This window comes from Bos taurus, chromosome X, assembly GCF_002263795.3.
Source record: "Bos taurus isolate L1 Dominette 01449 registration number 42190680 breed Hereford chromosome X, ARS-UCD2.0, whole genome shotgun sequence".
In the NCBI taxonomy this organism is placed as follows: Eukaryota; Metazoa; Chordata; class Mammalia; order Artiodactyla; family Bovidae; genus Bos; species Bos taurus.
The window spans coordinates 55,802,543-55,824,135 of record NC_037357.1 but is presented as its reverse complement, the minus strand read 5'-3'; the positions used below and the strand labels follow the sequence as shown (position 1 = coordinate 55,824,135).

Here is a 21,593-nt window from a genome sequence, read left to right as displayed (position 1 = left end):
TGACCCTCGTTTCTCCAGAATCCTGTGGTTTGTTTGGCTTAATAAATATTTGGAGTGTTCGGAACTGACCGGCTATGTTCGCTAGTGGGTCGCTTCATACAGTATTTGTGTGTTGTAAGTGAGGAGAAATAGGGCGGCTTTAATGGATGGTTACTGTTGGTTTTCCAGGGCTTGGAATTCAGTTATAAATTAACTAAATTGTTTTTCTTCTTTCTGCTCTCTGGTAAATAGTAAAGCTTGAGTAATTTGTCTATTCTACTTGTTATTAGCACAGAAAACAAAAAGCGAACGTAGAACATTTAAGTTTTGCCTAACTTTTGGCTTTTTGGCCAAGTTACCTATGCCGTAATTCCCTTTATTACTGTAGGTGATCAGAGTTGAAGTGTATTAAATATTATGTCTCTCAGGTACTTGTGGAGCTTAAGTTATGTAAGCTATGCTGTCTCTTCTTTCTTGATTGCTTTTATCTTTCTTGTTCTCCCGCCGACCTGGAGCAGGGGGACTGAAGGGTATAGGCTCGGTGGCCTGGGGGCTGAGGAGATTTTGCTGTGGTTTCTTTTTTTTTCATTATTATTATTTTTTAATTTAAATTTATTACTTTACAATATTGTATTGGTTTTGCCATACATCAACATGAATCAGCCACGAGTGTACAGGTGTTCCCAATCCTGAACCCCTCTTCCACCTCCCTCCGTGTACCATCCCTCTGGGTCATCCCAGTGCACCAGCCCAGAGCATCCTGTATCCTGCATCGAACCTTGACTGGAGATTCGTTTCTTATAAGATATTATACATGTTTCAATGCCATTCTCCCAAATAATACCACCCTCACCCTCTCCCACAGAGTCCAAAAGACTGTTCTATACATCTGTGTCTCTTTTGCTGTCTCGCATACAGGGTTATCGTTACCATCTTTCTAAATTCCATATATATGCATTAGTATACTGTATTGGTGTTTTTATTTCTGGCTTACTTCACTCTGTATAATAGGCTCCAGTTTCATCCACCTCATTAGAACTGATTCAAATGTATTCTTTTTAATGGCTGAGTAATACTCCATTGTGTATATGTACTACAGCTTCCTTATCCATTCATCTGCTGACGGACATCTAGGTTGCTTCCATGTCCTGGCTATTATAAACAGTGCTGCGATTAACATTGAGGTACACGAGTCTCTTTCAGTTCTGGTTTCCTTGGTATGTATGCCCAGAAGTGGGATTTCTGGGTCATAAGGCAGTTCTATTTCCAGTTTTTTAAGGAGTCTCCACACTGTTCTCCATAGTGGCTGTACTAGTTTGCATTCCCACCAACAGTGTAAGAGGGTTCCCTTTTCTCCACACCCTCTCCAGCATTTATTGCTTGTAGACTTTTGGATCACAGCGATTCTGACTGGCATGAAATGGTGCCTCATTGTGGTTTTGATTTGCATTTCTCTGATAATGAGTGATGTTGAGCATCTTTTCATGTGTTTGTTAGCCATCTGTATGTCTTCTCTGGAGAAATGTCTATTTAGTTCTTTGGCCCATTTTTTGATTGGGTTGTTTATTTTTCAGGAATTGAGCTGCAGGAGTTGCTTGTATATTTTTGAGATTAGTTGTTTGTCAGTTGCTTCATTTGCTATTATTTTCTCCCATTCTGAAGGCTGTCTTTTCACCTTGCTTATAGTTTCCTTTGTTGTGGAGAAGCTTTGAAGTTTAATTAGGTCCCATTTGTTGATTTTTGCTTTTATTTCCAGTATTCTGGGAGGTGGGTCATAGAGGATCCTGCTGTGATGTATGTCAGAGAGTGTTTTGCCTATGTTCTCCTCTAGGAGTTTTATAGTTTCTGGTCTTACATTTAGATCTTTAATCCATTTTGAGTTTATTTTTGTGTATGGTGTTAGAAAGTGTTCTAGTTTCATTCTTTTACAAGTGGTTGACCAGTTTTCCCAGCGCCACTTGTTAAAGAGATTGTCTTTAATCCATTGTATATTCTTGCCTCCATTGTCAAAGATAAGGTGTCCATAGATGTGTGGGTTTATCTCTGGGCTTTCTATTTTGTTCCATTGATCTATATTTCTGTCTTTGTGCCAGTACCATACTGTCTTGATGACTGTGGGTTTGTAGTAGAGCCTGAAGTCAGGCAGGTTGATTCCTCTAGTTCCATTCTTCTTTCTCAAGATTGCTTTGGCTATTCAAGGTTTTTTGTATTTCCATACAAATTGTGAAATCATTTGTTCTAGCTGAGTGAAAAATACTGTTGGTAGCTTGATAGGGATTGCATTGAATCTATAAATTGCTTTGGGTAGTATACTCATTTTCACTATATTGATTCTTCCGATCCATGAACAGGGTATATCTCTCCATCTATTAGTGTCCTCTTTGATTTCTTTCACCAGTGTTTTATAGTTTTCTATATATAGGTCTTTAGTTTCTTTAGGTAGATATATTCGTAAGTATTTTATTCTTTTCGTTGCAATGGTGAATGGAATTGTTTCCTTAATTTCTTTTTCTATTTTCTCATTATTAGTGTATAGGAATTCAAGGGATTTCTGTGTGTTGATTTTATATCCTGCCACTTTACTATATTCATTGATAAGCTCTAGTAATTTTCTGGTGGAGTCTTTAGGGTTTTCTATGTAGAGGATCATGTCATCTGCAAACAGTGAGTTTTACTTCTTCTTTTCCAAACTGGATTCCTTTTATTTCTTTTTCTTCTCTGATTGCTGTGGCCAAAACTTCCAAAACTATGTTGGATAGTAGTGGTGAGAGTGGGCACCCTTGTCTTGTTCCTGACTTTAGGGGAAATGCTTTCAATTTTTCACCATTGAGGATAATATTTGCTGTGGGTTTGTCATATATAACTTTTATTATGTTGAGGTGTGTTCCTTCTATTCCTGCTTTCTGGAGAGATTTTATCATACATGGATGTTGAATTTTGTCAAAGGCTTTGTCTGCATCTATTGAGATACTCATATGGCTTTTATTTTTCGATTTGTTAATGTGGTGTATTACATTGATTGATTTGCAGATATTGAAGAATCCTTGTATCCCTGGGATAAAGCCCACTTGGTCATGGTGTATTACCTTTTTAATATGTTGTTGAATTCTGATTGCTAGAATTTTGTTAAGAATTTTTGCATCTATGTTCATCAGTGATATTGGCCTGTAGTTTTCTTTTTTTGTGGCATCTTTGTCAGGTTTTGGTATTAGGGTGATGATGGCCTCATAGAATGAGTTTGGAAGTTTACCTTCGTCTGCAATTTTCTGGTAGAGTTTGAGTAGAATAGGTGTTAGCTCTTCTCTAAATTTTTGGTAGAATTCAGCTGTGAAGCTGTCTGGACCTGGGCTTTTGTTTGCTGGAAGATTTCTGATTACAGTTTCAATTTCCATGCTTGTGATGGGTCTGTTAATATTTTCTATTTCTTGCTGATTCAGTTTTGGAAAGTTGTACTTTTCTAAGAATTTGTCCATTTCTTCCACGTTGTCCATTTTATTGGCATAAAATTGCTTATAGTAGTCTCTTATGATCCTTTGTATTTCTGTGTTGTCTGTTGTGATCTCTCCATTTTCATTTCTAATTTTATTGATATAATTTTTCTCCCTTTTTTTCTTGATAAGTCTGGCTAATGGTTTGTCAATTTTATTTATCCTTTCAAAGAACCAGCTTTTGACTTTGTTGATTTTTGCTATGGTTTCTTTTGTTTCTTTTGCATTTATTTCTGCCCTAATTTTTAGGATTTCTTTCCTTCTACTAACCCTGGGGTTCTTCATTTCTTCCTTTTCTAGTTGCTTTAGGTGTAGAGTTAGGTTATTTAGTTGACTTTTTTCTTGTTTCTTGAGGTATGCCTGTATTGCTATGAACTTTCCCCTTATCACTGCTTTTACAGTTGCTGCGGTTTCACTCACTCTCCCCATGCCCCCTTTCTGCCTGGTGTTAACAGACGTGTGTTGTGGAATTCTGGAAAATTCTCTGAAACTTCCAATTTTATATGTGTGTGTGTATATATATATGTGTGTGTGTGTGTGTATATATATATATATATATATATATATAAATATAATATGTATACTTAAATGTGGACCACTACCCACTAATGAATTGTCATTCACACTTTGAAAACTCTGGTCTTAGATCATTGGTTTTCAAACTTATGTGTGTTTAGGAATTATTTAAGATGTTTGTTACAAATGCAGGTTTCCCTAGCTTACTATAGGAACTGGTTCTGTCCCTCTGTGGTGGGCTCCCCCCAAAGGTTCATATAACAAATATAAAGTGCTGGGCAAGGTACTAGATGCACAAATATTTAACAAATAATAGTTTTCTTCTTGGGAAACAAATGCTATTTATGTTTAGGGCTATAACTGTCTCTTCATTTTGCCCCTGCAAGGTTGAATCCATCAGTTCAGTTCAGTCACTCAGTTGTGTCCAAGTCTTTGCTACCCCATGGACTACAGCTGCCAGGCTTCCCTGTCCATCACCAACTCCCAGAACTTGGAAATAATTCAAATTCATGTCCATCCAGTCGGTGATGCCATGCATCTATCTCATCCTCTGCCGTCCCCTTTTCCTCCCACCCTCAATCTTTCCCAGCATCAGGGTCTTTTCAAATGAGTCAGTTCTTCCCATCAAGTGGCATAAGTATTGGAGTTTCAGCTTCAGCATCAGTCCTTCCAATGAATATTCAGGACTGCTTTCCTTTAGGATTGACTGGTTTGATCTCCTTGCAGCCCAAGGGACTCTCAAGAGTCTCTCCAACACCACAGTTCAAAAGCATCAATTCTTTGGCGCTCAACTTTCTTTGTAGTCCAACTCTCACATCCATACGTGACTATTGGAAAAACCGTAGCTTTGACTAGACAGACCTTTCTTGGCAAAGTAATGTGTCTGCTTTTAAATATGCTGTCTAGGTTGGTCATAACTTTCCTTCCAAGGAGTAAGCATCTTTTAATTTCATGGCTGCAATCACCACCTGCAATGATTTTGGAACCTCAAAAAACAAAGTCTCTCACTGTTTCCATTGTTTCCCCATCTACTTGCCATGAAGTCATGGGACCGGATGCCATGATCTGAGTTTTCTGAACGTTGAGTTTTAAGCCAACTTTTTCACTCTCCCTTTTCACTTTCATCAAGAGGCTCTTTCGTTCTTTTTCACTTTCTGCCATAAGGGTGGTGTCATCTGCATATCTGAGGTTATTGATATTTCTCCCGGCAATCTTGATTCCAGTTTGTGCTTCTTCCAGCCCAGCATTTCTCATGATGTACTCTGAGTATAAGTTAAATAAGCAGGGTGACAATATACAGCCTTGATGTACTTCTTTCCCAATTTGGAACTGGTCTGTTGTTCCATGTCCAGTTCTAACTGTTACTTCTTGACCTGCATACAGATTTCTCAGGAGGCAGGTCAGGTGGTCTGGTATTCCCATTTCTTTAAGAATTTTCCACAGTTTATTGTGATCCACACAGTCAAAGGCTTTGGCGTAGTCAATAAAGCAGAAGTAGATGTTTTTCTGGAACTCTCTTGCTTTTTCAATGATCCAACGGGTGTTGGCAGTTTGATCTCTGGTTCCTCTGCCTTTTCTAAGTCTAGCTTGAACATTTGAAGTTCACAGTTCATGTAATGTTGAAGCCTGGCTTGGAGAATTTTGAGCATTACTTTGCTAGCGTGTGAGATGAGTGCAATTGTGCTGTAGTTTGAGCATTCTTTGGCATTGCCTTTCTTTCTGGCTTTGACTGCTAGTTTGATCTTAAAGTAGGGAAACTTGAGAGATCCGAAAGATAAAAAAGACAACTAAACGTTTCTGTGAGTTATAGGTGTGACAAAGGGATATAGTTTAGCTAATTGTAATTCTTTTATAATATATAAACTGTTCTGAAACACTAATTAAATAATTTATTAAACCAGAATTAAAAGAAATTAAAGACGAAAGATTTCCTTCAATTCTGTTACCAAGATAGAACTGATATTTCTGTTTCTCTCCTATTTTATCCAAATGTATTGATTTTTTTTGCATGACCTTAATCCCTGTTTATACAATGCTTTGTTCCTTTTATTTAATACAGTTCTGGGAATTTTTTCTGTGTTGTTTATAGTCCTCATGTTTTTCATTATTGATGGCACCTTGATATTCCATAAAGTGAGATGTCCATAATTTACTCAGCCTAACTAAACCAACAACAGAAGATTTAGTTCTGATTATTCCATGTTATTGATAACACTGTAAAGTCTTGACTATTTAAAATCATTTGTATAGCTTTTACCTTCCATACACTCAAGAGGAATCCTAACAGGAAGGCCAGTGATCTGGACCTGAGCTGTGAGTTTTTGCCCCGTTGGATGTATGGATTTGCCCATCTATGTTTCTATGTGCTGGAGCAGCGGTTATCAACCAGGATATTCATTTTACGTATGAGTTAGGTTGAATATATTTTTAAACTAATAAATATGGACATTTTTAAAAGGATACACTTTAAGAAAATATATGAATCAAAGCAGATTCAAGTGCCATAATAACAGTCATGGTGATTAGCTTTCTTTTTGAATATCTTTTCCAAAGATTATATGAGTGTGTATTCATTTGTAATTTAAATTTTTATAAAGGAAGCAATTAAGTTGACTGGGAGAATAAAATCTGTAATTGGTCTGTATTAACACATTCCCCGTTTTCAAAGCATACGAACTGTCTTGTTTTCTGTCATTCTAAAACATTAACTAGCCACTCTTTCTAAAGTTGTAAAATATTTCAAACAAAAAAGTACAGGCTGTTATACATTATCATCCATGTACTACCAAAGATTTAGCAAGTGTTAACCTTTTGCTATATTTTCATTAGGTACTGTTTTTTTTTAAAGAACCAAGCATTACACTAAAATTAAACATAAAGCTAAAACACTACTTCTTTGTACCCCTTCCCAGCCACATTTCCTTCCCATCCCAGAGATATTTGTCCTTCTGAAGTTATTAAATATTTTTCCTTGTTTTTAAGTGCTCTCAAATATAGATGACCCATAATTGATTTGTAATATATTGTTTTGTATGTCCTTTAACATTTACAAAAACAGTCTACTGTATTTACTCTTCTGCAACTTTTTTAAGGTCAACATTGTTTTTGAGATTTATCTGATATTTATCAGTTTATATTGATAAATGTAGATAAAGTTAGTAATCTGGGGGTAAGATAGATTGGTAGATTGGGATTGACTTATACACACACTACTATATATAAAAGATAACAAGAACCTATTCTCTATATAGCACAGGGAACTCTATTTGGTGCTCTGTAATGACCTGTATCAGAGAAGGCAATGGCACCCCACTCCAGTACTCTTGCCTGGAAAATCCCATGGATGGAGGAGCCTGGTAGGCTCCAGTCCATGGGGTCTCTAAGAGTCAGACACAACTGAGCGACTTCACTTTCACTTTTCACTTTCCTGCATTGGAGAAGGAAATGGCAACCCACTCCAGTGTTCTTGCCTGGAGAATCCCAGGGACGGGGGGCCTGGTGGGCTGCTGTCTATGGGGTCGCACAGAGTCGGACACGACTGAGCAACTTCACTTTCACTTTCACTAATGACCTGTGTAGGGTTCCCAGGTGGTGCTAGTGGTAAATAACTCGCAGGTTTGATCCCTGGGTTGGGAAGATTACCTGGAGGAGGGCATGGCAATACACTCCAGTATTCTTGCCTGGGAAATCCCATGGACAGAGGAGCCTGGCAGGATACAGTCCGTAGCATCGCAAAGAGTTGGATACCACTGAAGTGACTTAGCTCGCAATGACCTATATGGGAAAGAAATCTGAAAGAGTGTGGATATATATACACTATAATCATGTATAATTGATTCACTTTGCTATACAACAGAAACTAACACAACATTGTTAATCAACTATATGCCAATAAAAATTAATTAAATAAAAAATTTAAATTATATAACATATATATAACTCACATAAATACTAAAATGTGAAGTGGTTTTTTATTTTTCAAACAGTTATTTCCATAACACAAAATATTCAAAAATGCTATCTTGCCATTTAATATGTACAATCTTCATAGGCTTCTCCCAGTGAAGTTATTGCACAATCCAGGAATAAAGCTTAAAACAGAAAATCACTTAGGAGTAATAAAATCTAAATTAACTAAAAAAACACTTAGTTATTTTTATTACTGTAAGGTAGTCTTTATATAACTATGCCACTTAAAAATTCCACTGTTGTTGTTAGACATTTAGGTTGTTTCAGGTATACAAATGTTCATGTAAATCATACAAATATTGTATGATTCCACTAAAAGAGGTCCCTAAAATAGGCAAATTCATAGAGACAGAAAGTAAAATAGAGGTTACCAGGGGCTGGAGGAGTGGGCAATAGGGAGTTATTGTTCAATTGGTGCAAAGTTTCTGTTTGCAGTGATAAAAAAGTTCTTAAATAGGTAGTGGTGATGGTTGAGCAATGTTGTGAATGTATTAATACTTAATGCCACTGAATTGTATACTTAAAAATGGTTAAAAGGGTAAATTTTACATTATGTATATTTTGCCACAATAAAAAGTTACAAACATAAGAATTACACTTATTTTTTGGAGACATATACTCTATGACTTGTTTTTTGTGGAGTAAAGCCCTGAGAAAAGTGAAATGTATTTTAAAAATAAACAAATTAAGTTGTATTAGCCAGATCTGTTTTTCCTGGTAAAATCAAATTTTTTGAAATCTTTAGATAATGCTTGTGAAATCTTTACACAATGCTTGTGTAAGATTTTTATGAATACTGTACTTCAGAAGTCTCCAGGTTTTTTTTGGTTCTTTTTGCTTTTTTCCCTCTAAGGTTTTGTGGGAGGATACTTCTGAAAGTGAGTAGGCCTTTGAGGCTGTATTTTGCATTAGAATACCATTCCTCTTTCATTTCTTGGGCTAGTTTTCTCCAGTGATTTACTTTCCTTTCTCCTCCCCTCTCCCCCAACCCTGTTCTTTCATTGCTGCCCCCGCCCCATACTCTGCCAGTGCCTCCCCCAAGCTCTGCCCTTTTGGATCCCTCTGCCTTCTTTCCACTTAGCCCAGCCTTCTCTTTGGGTTTCTCCACTCTCCACTCTCGTCCTCTCTTGAGTACCACCCCCATCCCCCCACCCTTCCCCACTCCTGCATCCTTCTCAGCTCCTCCCAGATTTCCCCTCTCTTGAGTCCTTCTGCTCACCCTCCCCTTTGATCCCATCTCTGGTCTTTTCCAATTTTGTAACTGCTGAAGGCATTTGCTGAAAATAAGACCTGTTTTATGGAAAGTTACAGTCTTCTGAGGTGTCAGACTTGTAATATTTGGAAAGTTTGGTCTTAATTTGGGGATTTGAAAAACTCTTTCTAGTCCTTCCGTTCAAGGGGGCTTCCCTTGTGCCTCAGCTGGTAAAGAAACCGCCTGCAATGCGGGAGACCTGGGTTTGATCCCTGGGTTGGGAAGATCTCCTGGAGAAGGGAAAGGCTACCACTCCAGTATTCTGACCTGGAGAATTCCATGGACTGTGTAGTCCATGGGGTTGCAGAGAGTTGGACATGATTGAGCAGCTTTCACTCACTTCTAGCCCTTAAAATAAGATTCAGACATTATGGCCTTGACAAGTTAAAGTAAAAAGGAAGAGAAAAGCACTTAATGTGAATGATAATTAATGTGTTACATTGCTTAAGATGTTTAATATGAACTGAAATCATTTTCAGTAGCTCTATATTTTAGTTTGGCATAAAGTACAAATGATCACCATTAGAAGTTTGACCCCTTCCTATTTCCTTTACAGTGGCTGTACCGATCTCACCTCTCCCTATCCATTTCTCTTTGGGGACTCAAACATTTAGGATAAAATATTGGTAACTCAGTTTATACTTCCAGAGTTGGCATCAATGACTGTCAGTGCAAATAAGGACCCTGCTGTACTTTGAGGCTTCAATTTTCCTAGTTTCTTCTTTAGTTCCATTTCTGTAAGGCTTTTCTTGGTGGAACAAGAGGTTTCTTCAGTGATTTTGTACTTTTCCTTTGCTTCTCTGCGTTTCTCCTTAGTTTGATAATTAATGATATGTTAAGGAACTGTATGTATCATCAGAAGTGACTATTTATAGGAATGGTTTTATAACATGACTAATCACATTGCATGAATTTTCAGACCAGATCGTTTAGTCATGATGTTCTTGAGAAGGTGAAGTGAATTCATGACACTTAATGGTTATCAAGTAACTAGGCATTTTAGGGAGAATACTGTCTCCAAAGATTTGCTTCCAAGAAGGTGGGGAAGTTTTTAAATCAGTTACAGGGCTGAACTTTTATACTAGTCATGTCTTGACAGTCATTTCTCAAAGTAATGTAGGGAAATAATGGCATGAGTGATCCCCCCAAATCATTTGTACTTTGTGAGACAGACGCCTGTAAACATTTATGCTGAAATGGCTTATAATAGGTACCCAGACTTGAACTTACTTTGAATCTGCCCTTTGAGAATCAAATTTATCTTCCTAATCTGTGTTACTTAAACTAATATCACAGTGAAAGTATTATGTCCAGTTCCTTCACTTGCTACTTGTTTGACCTTCGGAAAGTGATTTAGTATCTTAGAGCCTCAGTTTCTTCAGCTATAATATGGAGATCAAAATAGTTTGTTGTAGGTAATTCAAAGATGAGGAATTTTAGATTCAATAAGTGATTTTGTCATTTTCCTTTTATATAAGAGATTCAAGAACTTAAGAGAAAAATGGTGTATCCTGAAATGACCTACCATTATTTACTGATCCTCAGTCAGATTTCTTACTACCCAAAAGACTCCCGGGATCTATAAATGACGATTGATAGTATACAGAGAAGATAATTTGCATGCTGATAAATGAGATAGTCATGTAGTAATATTTTTAAATTGTAATTTGAAATGCAATTTATGTTCACTCTCTGGGCCAGCTCAGAGAGTGTTCAGTAAATATCCCTGATTGACTAATGCTTCACTGATAGTGAGGAGAACCCCAGCATTATATTTTGGAAAACTTTCGTATAGCACTTTACATTAGACAAGACAATATATGTGGAGGGCCCTTTGTAAACTTATTTTTAAGAAAACATTTTGGTTTCTTACTTAGTGGAATTGCCAGAATTTTAGAGGTGATTAAACTGAGATTCTAATGCATTTAAATGACTAGCATGGTCAGATAAGCAGTGTTACTCAGTTGTGTCTGACTCTTTGTAATCCCATGGACTGTAGCCTGCCAGGCTTCTCCTCTCCATGGAATTCTCCAGGCAAGAATACTGGAGTGGGTTGCCGTTCCCTTCTCCAGGGGATCTTCCCAACCCAGGGATCAAACCCGGGTCTCCTGCATTGCAGGCAGATTCTTTACTGTCTGAGCCACCAGAGAAGCCCTACGATAGGCAGTAACACTCATTGAATTGTTTTCTTCCTATCCAGGTATTTAATTAATTAATTGGACTACCAGACAAGGATCATCTGCCCATTTCCAGGAGCCTTTCCAGGGAGCTCTGGTGATTTCTGTATGCCTAGTGATTTTTCTGCATAAGTCCTTTGCATGTATGAGAGTGTGTGTGTGTGTGTGGCGGGGGGTGGGGGTGTGTGTAAAGGACTCAGTTGAGTCGTTTACCACTTATCATTTCTTTATTTGAACATGTGTGCTTGCATTAAGGCATCCAGGGTGGAACTGTAAGCTGAGTTCAACATAAAAAGCTGTAGTTTTATGAACTTTAGGCTCCTACTCAGACAGTGTGGATAAGGAGAGAGCTTTGAAGAGGAATAGAAGTTGGCTAGAGGAACTCAACACTGAAAAAGACTCATAGCCCACTCATAGCCACATAAAGGGAGTACAGACTTGTTTTCCATTTTTTTTTATTAAAGCATTGATATGCAGAGAGAAGCTGAAGTGTGCTAAGATCTTTTTTGTTAAAAATGATATAGAATACTCATTGATTTCAGGTTTTGTTAGAAGAACATAAATTTAAACATGTTAAAATAAAGAATTCAAGAGAAACTCATACAAATAAATATACTTAGAATATGTAACTTTTCCAAAGTATGGGGAAAATGAAGGAATACAGAAAATTTCATCAATCCAATTATGCAGAAAAAGATAAAAGATAATCAGTTCAGTTCAGTCGCTCAGTCATACCCAACTCTTTGTGACCCCATGAATCCCAGCACGCCAGGCCTCCCTGTCTATCACCAACTCCCGGAGTTAACTGAGACTCACGTCCATCGAGTCAGTGATGCCATCCAGCCATCTCATCCTCTGTCGTCCCCTTCTCCTCTTGCCCCCAATCCCTCCCAGCATCAGTCTTTTCCAATGAGTCAACTCTTCACATGAGGTGGCCAAAGTACTGGAGGTTCAGCTTTAGCATCATTCCTTCCAAGAAATCCTAGGGCTGATCTCCTTCAGAATGGACTGGTTGGATCTCCTTGCAGTCCAAGGGACTCTCAAGAGTCTTCTCCAACACCACTGTTCAAAAGCATCAATTCTTCAGCACTCAGCTTTCTTCACAGTCCAACTCTCACATCCATACATGACCACTGGAAAAACCATAGCCTTGACTAGACGGACCTTTGTTGGCAAAGTAATGTCTTTGCTTTTTAATATGCTATCTAGGTTGGTCATAACTTTTCTTCCAAGGAGTAAGTGTCTTTTAATTTCACGGCTGCAGTCATCATCTGCAGTGATTTTGGAGCCCCAAAAAATAAAGTCTGACACTGTTTCCACTGTTTCCCCATCTATTTCCCATGAAGTGATGGGACCAGATGCCGTGATCTTCGTTTTCTGAATGTTGAGCTTTAAGCCAACTTTTTCACTCTCCTCTTTCACTCTCATCAAGAGGCTTTTTAATTCCTCTTCACTTTCTGCCATAAGGGTGGTGTCATCTGCATATCTGAGGTTATTGATATTTCTCCTGGCAATCTTGATTCCAGCTTGTGGTTCTTCCAGCCCAGTGTTTCTCATGATGTACTCTGCATATAAGTTGAATAAGCAAGGTGACAATATACAGCCTTGACATACTCCTTTTCCTATTTGGAACCAGTCTGTTGTTCCATGTCCAGTTCTAACTGTTGCTTCCTGACCTGCATATAGGTTTCTCAAGAGGCAGGTCAAGTGGTCTGGTATTCCCATCTCTTTCAGAATTTTCCACAGTTTATTGTGATCCACACAGTCAAAGGCTTTGGCATAGTCAATAAAGCAGAAATAGATATTTTTCTGAAACTCTCTTGCTTTTTCGATGATCCAGCGGATGTTAGCAATTTGATCTCTGGTTCCTCTGCCTTTTCTAAAACCAGCTTGAACATCTGGAAGTTCACGGTTCTATAATTCAAGCCACGTTGTAATGTGGCAAATAAATAAGACAAAATAGGGTGGACTAAATAAGTGTCAAGTTGTATCAGTAGTCATATAAATGTGAATAAATTAAACTCAGCTCATTAAATTTCAGTGTCTCTGTCTATTCTATTTGCTATGTTGTATTATCTTTTATCTTTTTCTGCATAATTGGATTGATGAAATTTTCTGTATTCCTTTATTTTTCCTATACTTGGGAAGTTACATATTCTAATATTTGTATGAGTTTCTCTTGAATTCTTTAACATGTTTAAGTTTATGTTCTTCTAACACAGCCTGAAGTTAATGAGTATTCTATATCCTTTTAAACAAAAAAGACTTTATCACACTTCAGCTTTTCTCTGCATATCAATGTTTTAATTTAAAAAATGGAAAACAACTCTGTACTCCCTCTGGGTGGCTAAGAGTAGGAATATCTGTCTCTGTCAATGTTGAGTTCCTCTAGCCAACTTCTGTTTCTCCTCAAAGCTCTCTCCTTATCCACACTGCCTGACTAGAAGCATAAAGCTGGCAAAACTACAGCTTTTTATGTGAAACTCAGCTTACATTTCCACCTTGGATGAGATTCTTAGACTATATTTTAGGGTCTCCAAGGTGCCTCAGTGGTAAAGAATCCATCTGCCAAGTAGGAGATGCAGGTTCAGTCTCTGGGTTGGAAAGATTCCCTGGAGAAGGAAATGGCAACCCACTCCAGTATTCTTGCCTGGAAAATCCCCTGGACAGAGGAGGCTGGTGGACTATAGTCCATGGGATTGCAAAAGAGTTGGACATGACTTAGCGATTAAATGACAGCAAAAACAAAACTATATTTAAAAATTTTGAGCTTTGATATTTATAAAAAAACACACTGAAAATGACTCAGAGAGATTGAAAACAAAATGATGGGAAAAGATACACTAGGCATATGCTGAACCAAAAGAAAAATGGTGAAGCAACATTAATGTCAGATGAAATACTGTTTAAGGCAATTTAGTATTAAACAGATACTTCACACTGATGAAAGAAGGGAATCTACCAAGAGACTATCGACCATGAATCTGTGGCCCTTACAACATAGTCTTGAAATATATAAAGCAAAAGCAATGGGATTATAAGGAGAAATTGACAATCTCTAATAATAATGAGAGACTTAAAACACTTTTGTCAGAAACTGGTTAAGCAAAATAGATTAAAAAAATTTTTTAAGTACAAAGATGTGACAGATATATGATCTAAATGAGATGGAAAGTAAATAATCTTTAACTCCAAATTCTTAATGACAAAGAGCCATTTTTAATCCAAAGGTGATTTTCATTTATTTTATTTTTCAAATTCCTAAGGAAGAAAAAATTTGAATGTACATGCTACATTAAATAGAGAAATTCTAATAAGATAACTCTTAAATTACTTCCAAATGAAAAGAAAGTCCAGAAATGCAAGAGCACAGAAAAATTCCACCTTTTGGTGGCTACCAGAAGTTTTAATTTGACCTACAGTATCACATTGATGACAGTACCCAGTCTGAAAGGATCAGTTTCTATGACAGTATCAGAACAATGGTTTGACAATAGTAGTTTTTCTATCAGCATTTGTAATATTACCATATACTTGCATATCATAAATATGTATATATAATTATATAACATGATAATGTAATATTATAATTTATAACATAATGCCTATAATCTCAGGAGATTAGTACCTTTGGGAATAGAAGACTAAATCCATGAGGACTTGCCTGTCAGTCTAGTGGTTAAGACTACACTTTCAGTGCAACGTTTGATCTCTGGTCAGGGAACTAAGATCCCACATGCTGGCCAACAAAAGAGAAAAGAGAAAATACAGCAAGGGCCCTTATTCTGTACAGAATACCTTTCTTTCTATGCCTTTCAGGACTGAGTTATTACATCATTGAAATCACCCTTTGGAGCTCACATTTTTAAAGTTTTAAGATGTGTATGACATAAAAATAAGCATGTCATATTAACATATTTAGATAAATTTTGTCCCTCAGAGTTCCCCTTGGGTAGGTGTTCACTTGTAACACTAACACTACTCAAGATACTGTGTTTAATCAATTTTAAGAGGTACAGTTTTCCATATTTTAACATCTCTGAAATAGAAATGAGTCTTAATAATTGATAGTGTCTTACAATCCCTTTTGGCTCGGTGGCAGTTGTGAATGTCATAGTTGTTTCCATATGCACATGTAATATCAGCACATTTAGGATCAAAATCTGCATAATGGGTGGCTTGAGTGAAAATCCCAGAGAAAATAGGCAATCGCCTGAAACTCCTAGAAACCAGTGGTTGTGGGGAGTCAATGGAGAAGATGGTTAATCAAGTTTAGTTATTGATTATGCTGAAGTGGGAGACAAAAGGAAGCTAGTCTACATACTGGCAAAGCTTACTTGAAAGCACAGCAAAAAATGGCTTTTAGTTCTCTTGTGAGTTCTTTTAAGAATTGCTGCAGCAACAATGCTCCTGGTGGCACAGAAGACCTCAAGAAATTTGAGTTGAAAATTGGATTCTGAATATTTTTCTTAATATATGCACATTTGATTAAAATCTGTGTCTAAACTGAAAGAAGCTCTTTCAAAAAGTGTGGGAAAATGTAAATGATAAGAAATTGTGACAGGTTGGTATATTTCTTTCCTTTTTACTGGTGCATAAAGTAATGGGGCTCTTAAATTTGATGAAATATTTTTGATACTAATTTCTTAGAATAGCCTTTCAGAGCTATTGTGTAAAAATTGATTGTTAGTCACAACCCATTTTATAAATCTTGACTGAGATAAAGTTATAAGTACACAGTGATTTTATCCTTACATTTTAAAGGATATTTAGAGATATTATTTCATCTTCTTCTAACATTTATGTTTGCTAATGAAGAGCCTGCTGGCAACCTGGTTGTTACTCCTTATTAGGTAAGTGTTTTTTTCTCTTTAGTAACTTTTGGATTTTTTTTCTATACTTAATATTCTAGGGTTTCATTGTAAAGGCTGTGTGTGCGTGTGTGTGTATGGTGATGGGAGGGGTTACCTCCTTGCACTTGGTGGGTCTAAACGTGAGCACTCATTTTTCTTCAGTTTTAGCAAACTCATTTATTAACTCTGAATATTGTCTCTGCTATTCTGTTATTTTCCTTCTGATATTTCTTTCTGGATATATATTTGAACTTCTCTGTTATATTCTCATTATCTCTTTCTCTCTCTCTTCTTTCCCATCACTTTATCTGCCCTATGTTCTGGCAGGTTTCTTCTCTTCTCTCTTCCTCTTTAATGATATATTTTTCCTCTTCAGTTATGTCTAGTCTACTATTTAAACCTGTTCTTTGAGCCATTTTATTGCTAATACTGTAACTATTTCTTGGATATCTCCATGGTCCTTTTTCACATTCACTTGTTTGTTTTTATGGATATTATTTCTTTCTTGAGCTCCTTGAACACATAAAACATCTTAATATGCCATTCATATTGGTCTATTATCTCTAATTCCTTAGATGAGAATTTCCTCAATTTTCAGGTCTATAGACTACTTACTTAGATGTTTTATAGTCCTTTTTTAATATAAATTTATTTATTTTAATTGGAGGCTAATTATTTTACAATATTGTATTGGTTTTGCCATACATTGACATGAATCCGCCACGAGTGTACATGTGTTCCCCATCCTGACCCCCTCTCCCACCTCCCTCCCCATACCATCCCTCTGGGTCATCCCAGTGCACCAGCCCAGAGCATCCTGTATCCTGCATCGAACCTGGACTGGCAATTTGTTTCACATATGATAATATACATGTTTCAATGCCATTCTCTGAAATCATCCCACCCTCGCCCTCTCCCACAGAGTCCAAAAGACTGTTCTATACATCTGTGTCTCTTTTGCTGTCTCACATACAGGGTTATCGTTACCATCTTTCTAAATTCCATATATATGTGTTAGTATACTGTATTGGTGTTTTTCTTTCTGGCTTACTTCACTCTGTATAATTGGCTCCAGTTTCATCCACCTCATTAGAATTGATTCAGATGTATTCTTTTTAATGGCTGAGTAATACTCCATTGTGTATATGTACTACAGCTTCCTTATCCATTCATCTGCTGATGGGCATCTAGGTTGCTTCCATGTCCTGGCTATTATAAACAGTGCTGCGATTAACATTGGGGTACACGTGTCTCTTTCAGTTCTGGTTTCCTTGGTATGTATGCCCAGAAGTGGGATTTCTGGGTCATAAGGCAGTTCTATTTCCAGTTTTTTAAGGAGTCTCCACACTGTTCTCCATAGTGGCTGTACTAGTTTGCATTCCCACCAACAGTGTAAGAGGGTTCCCTTTTCTCCACACCCTCTCCAGCATTTATTGCTTGTAGACTTTTGGATCACAGCGATTCTGACTGGCGTGAAATGGTGCCTCATTGTGGTTTTGATTTGCATTTCTCTGATAATGAGTGATGTTGAGCATCTTTTCATGTGTTTGTTAGCCATCTGTATGTCTTCTCTGGAGAAATGTCTATTTAGTTCTTTGGCCCATTTTTTGATTGGGTTGTTTATTTTTCAGGAATTGAGCTGCAGGAGTTGCTTGTATATTTTTGAGATTAGTTGTTTGTCAGTTGCTTCATTTGCTATTATTTTCTCCCATTCTGAAGGCTGTCTTTTCACCTTGCTTATAGTTTCCTTTGCTGTGGAGAAGCTTTGAAGTTTAATTAGGTCCCATTTGTTGATTTTTGCTTTTATTTCCAGTATTCTGGGAGGTGGGTCATAGAGGATCCTGCTGTGATGTATGTCAGAGAATGTTTTGCTTATGTTCTCCTCTAAGAGTTTTATAGTTTCTGGTCTTACATTTAGATCTTTAATCCATTTTGAGTTTATTTTTGTGTATGGTGTTAGAAAGTGTTCTAATTTCATTCTTTTACAAGTGGTTGACCAGTTTTCCCAGCATCACTTGTTAAAGAGATTGTTTTCTCTCCATTGTATATTCTTGCCTCCTTTGTCAAAGATAAGGTGGCCATAGGTGCATGGATTTATCTCTGGGCTTTCTATTTTGTTCCATTGATCTATATTTCTGTCTTTGTGCCAGTACCATACTGTCTTGATGACTGTGGCTTTGTAGTATAGTCTGAAGTCAGGCAGGTTGATTCCTCTAGTTCCATTCTTCTTTCTCAAGATTGCTTTGGCTATTTGAGGCTTTTTGTATTTCCATACAAATTGTGAAATCATTTGTTCTAGCTCTGTGAAAAATACCGTTGGTAGCTTGATAGGGATTGCATTGAATCTATAGATTGCTTTGGGTACTATACTCATTTTCACTATGTTGATTTTTCTGATCCATGAACAGGGTATATTTCTCCATCTATTAGTGTCCTCTTTGATTTCTTTCACCAGTGTTTTATAGTTTTCTATATATAGGTCTTTAGTTTCTTTAGGTAGATATATTCGTAAGTATTTTATTCTTTTCGTTGCAATGGTGAATGGAATTGTTTCCTTAATTTCTCTTTCTATTTTCTCATTATTAGTGTATAGGAATGCAAGGGATTGCTGTGTGTTAACTTTATATCCTGCAACTTTACTATATTCATTGATTAGCTCTAGTAATTTTCTGGTGGAGTCTTTAGGGTTTTCTATGTAGAGGATCACGTCATCTGTAAACAGAGTTTTTTCTTTTCCAATCTGGATTCCTTTTATTTCTTTTTCTTCTCTGATTGCTGTGGCCAAAGCTTCCAAATCTATGTTGAATAGAAGTGGTGAGAGTGGGCACCCTTGTCTTGTTCCTGACTTTAGGGGAAATGCTTTCAATTTTTCACCATTGAGGATAATGTTTGTTGTGGGTTTGTCATATATAGCTTTTATTATGTTGAGGCATGTTCCTTCTATTCCTGTTTTCTGGAGTGTTTTTATCATAAGTGGATGTTAAACTTTGTCAAAGGCTTTGTCTGCATCTATTGAGATACTCATATGGCTTTTATTTTTCAATTTGTTAATGTGGTGTATTACATTGATTGATTTGCAGATATTGAAGAATCCTTGCATCCCTGGGATAAAGCCCACTTGGTCATGATGTATGATCTTTTTAATGTGCTGTTGGATTCTGATTGCTAGAATTTTGTTAAGGATAGTCTTTGTCTTTGAGTTAATTTTCTCAGGGCTTTTTGGATTATGGAATTAGAAACATAGAGATACCTCTGATAAGTGATGTCGTGCACAACCTGCTTGGGCCCTGAAAGTTTCATCAGCTCCTAACTAGTGTTTATGCTAACATCTTAGTTTGAAGTTTCCACACCACAAAGGTAAATTGAATTCAGGCCGTCTGTGTATATCTTCTGTATCAGCTTGGGGTTCCTATGTGTCTCCATTGTCTTTTCCATCCTCCTATACGGATTTCTCAGATTTAAGCTTCACTAGGGCTCTATTGATTGAGGAGCCTGTGACCTTACACTGTGGCCTCAGATTTACCCTCAGTCTAGCATAATTCCAGCTTTTAGGGCATATATTCATTCAGGTCACCCCCTTGGATTAAGCAGCTTCAGCTTCTGCTCATAGATATGAATTCCCTGTCTGGCACCTGGAAATTTGTCTTTCTTTCTTTAAAAACTCTGGTTAGTATTTTTAAAATGTCTTTTAGCAAGTGCATTTAAACTGATACTTCATGGAGTTTGGAGTAGAAGAGAGTTGATTCCAGTGTGGATCCCAAAGTCTCCTTGAGATCTCTAGAATTTCTCTTTTTCCACTCCTCTCTTACTCTCATTTAGGGTTTGGAGTCAGGTGCTGGCTTATTTTTGGAGGAACTGGTACCCCTACAGGTTGGTTCACTTCTGGCTCTGCAAAGACAACCACTTCAGCTACAGGGTTTGCTTTCTCTACTCCTGGTATAGTAAGATTTAACTTGCGGACTCCATTCCAAACAGTTTCATCTTCTGCCAACCTGTTTTCATTCAGTAACACAACTCCAGATAGGCAGAATACAGGATTCGGCTTTGGAGTACCAGTTGCCTCAACTTCTATCCCAGTAGGAACTTGATTTTCCATGGGGTAAGAAGAGGAATATGATTCTTTTAGTGGCTACAAAGGTAATCATCTTTGAAAGACAAACTTTCAGTTCAGAGTGTGGAGAGAGGGTAAAGGGATGGTATGGCATTTCTAAGTAAATTATTAGGAATTATGTCACTCATTCCCAAGATAGCCCTATAAATTGAAGTCATTTCTGATTTGAGACACAAGGCACATTGAATTCTGATCTGTAGTATCCTTTCATTTAATGTGAGCCATAGGAAGAGTATTCACTGGTTTTGAACATATATCATCTTGAAATTAGACCGCTTGCTTGTTAAATGTTTCTCTCTAGAGAGATCTTTGTCTATTGATCATTGTAATGACCTTGGATATACATTCTTTCCTCCTGCATCTCAGAATTTTTAAAGGGAGCATTTTTTAAAATGACTTTCTATGTAAATTCAGTTGGATCCAGCCCTTCCTTTCAGTAATACCTGATAGCCTGACAAAAACTGGAGTATTCCCACTGGAATTCTCCTCTATACTGTTAGTTATCTAATAACTTGTAATTGAGTGTTAAATAACCTTCCTTAGGATGGGTAATTTAAATACTGAAGCACATTTTTTCATGGGTCATGAAATACATTTAAAGTTTTCTAGAAACTCTATTAGAGGTATGCCTCTTGTATGACTTTATGATTCAGTGTCTAAAACAAAAAATTACATTTTTAATAAAATCTGTCAGATTCATAGAAGGAGTGTAGGTTCTTTTGTTGCTACTGAAAATAAACATTTCTGAACTACTCCTTCCCCATTAAAACCTTTAAATCTTTTAGTTCACCTTAAAGTAGACCAAATGAGGTACTTTAAGGTAAACTAAAAGATTTAAAGGTTTTATCTGTGGATGAACCTTTATCTGTGGATGAACAGATAGGGAGCTCTGTACATGTATTCCTGGATTAATATCTGGTTGTCTTTCCTTCTGTATTGAGATGAAATAACCAATAGAGTAAAATCTTATAAAATGTTCATATTTAAAACTTAATTTGGAAGGGAGAACAACATGGTGGAGGTGTAGGTGGAAGTGGAGTACATCTCTCTCCACAGATACAACAGGAATACACCTTCAGACACAGAAGTGCATGCAGAACACCAGCTGAGAGAGGACAGGAGTACCTGACCAGCAGAAAAGAACATATAGACCCATGCAAAACTCGGTAGGATGAAGGAACTAGGGGGAAAAACAGGAGTGTTAGTAGGACTAAATGTGCCCTTGGCAGGTGGGGGAACTGGAGCAGG

The 21,593-nt window shown here is 37.0% G+C and overlaps 1 protein-coding gene across 1 annotated transcript in view; it reads left to right on the top strand.

Moving 5' to 3' along the window:
- The window catches only part of NUP62CL (nucleoporin 62 C-terminal like), a 104,275-nt gene that overhangs the window by 1,471 nt on the left and 81,211 nt on the right, over positions 1-21,593 (top strand). The window lies entirely within an intron of this gene.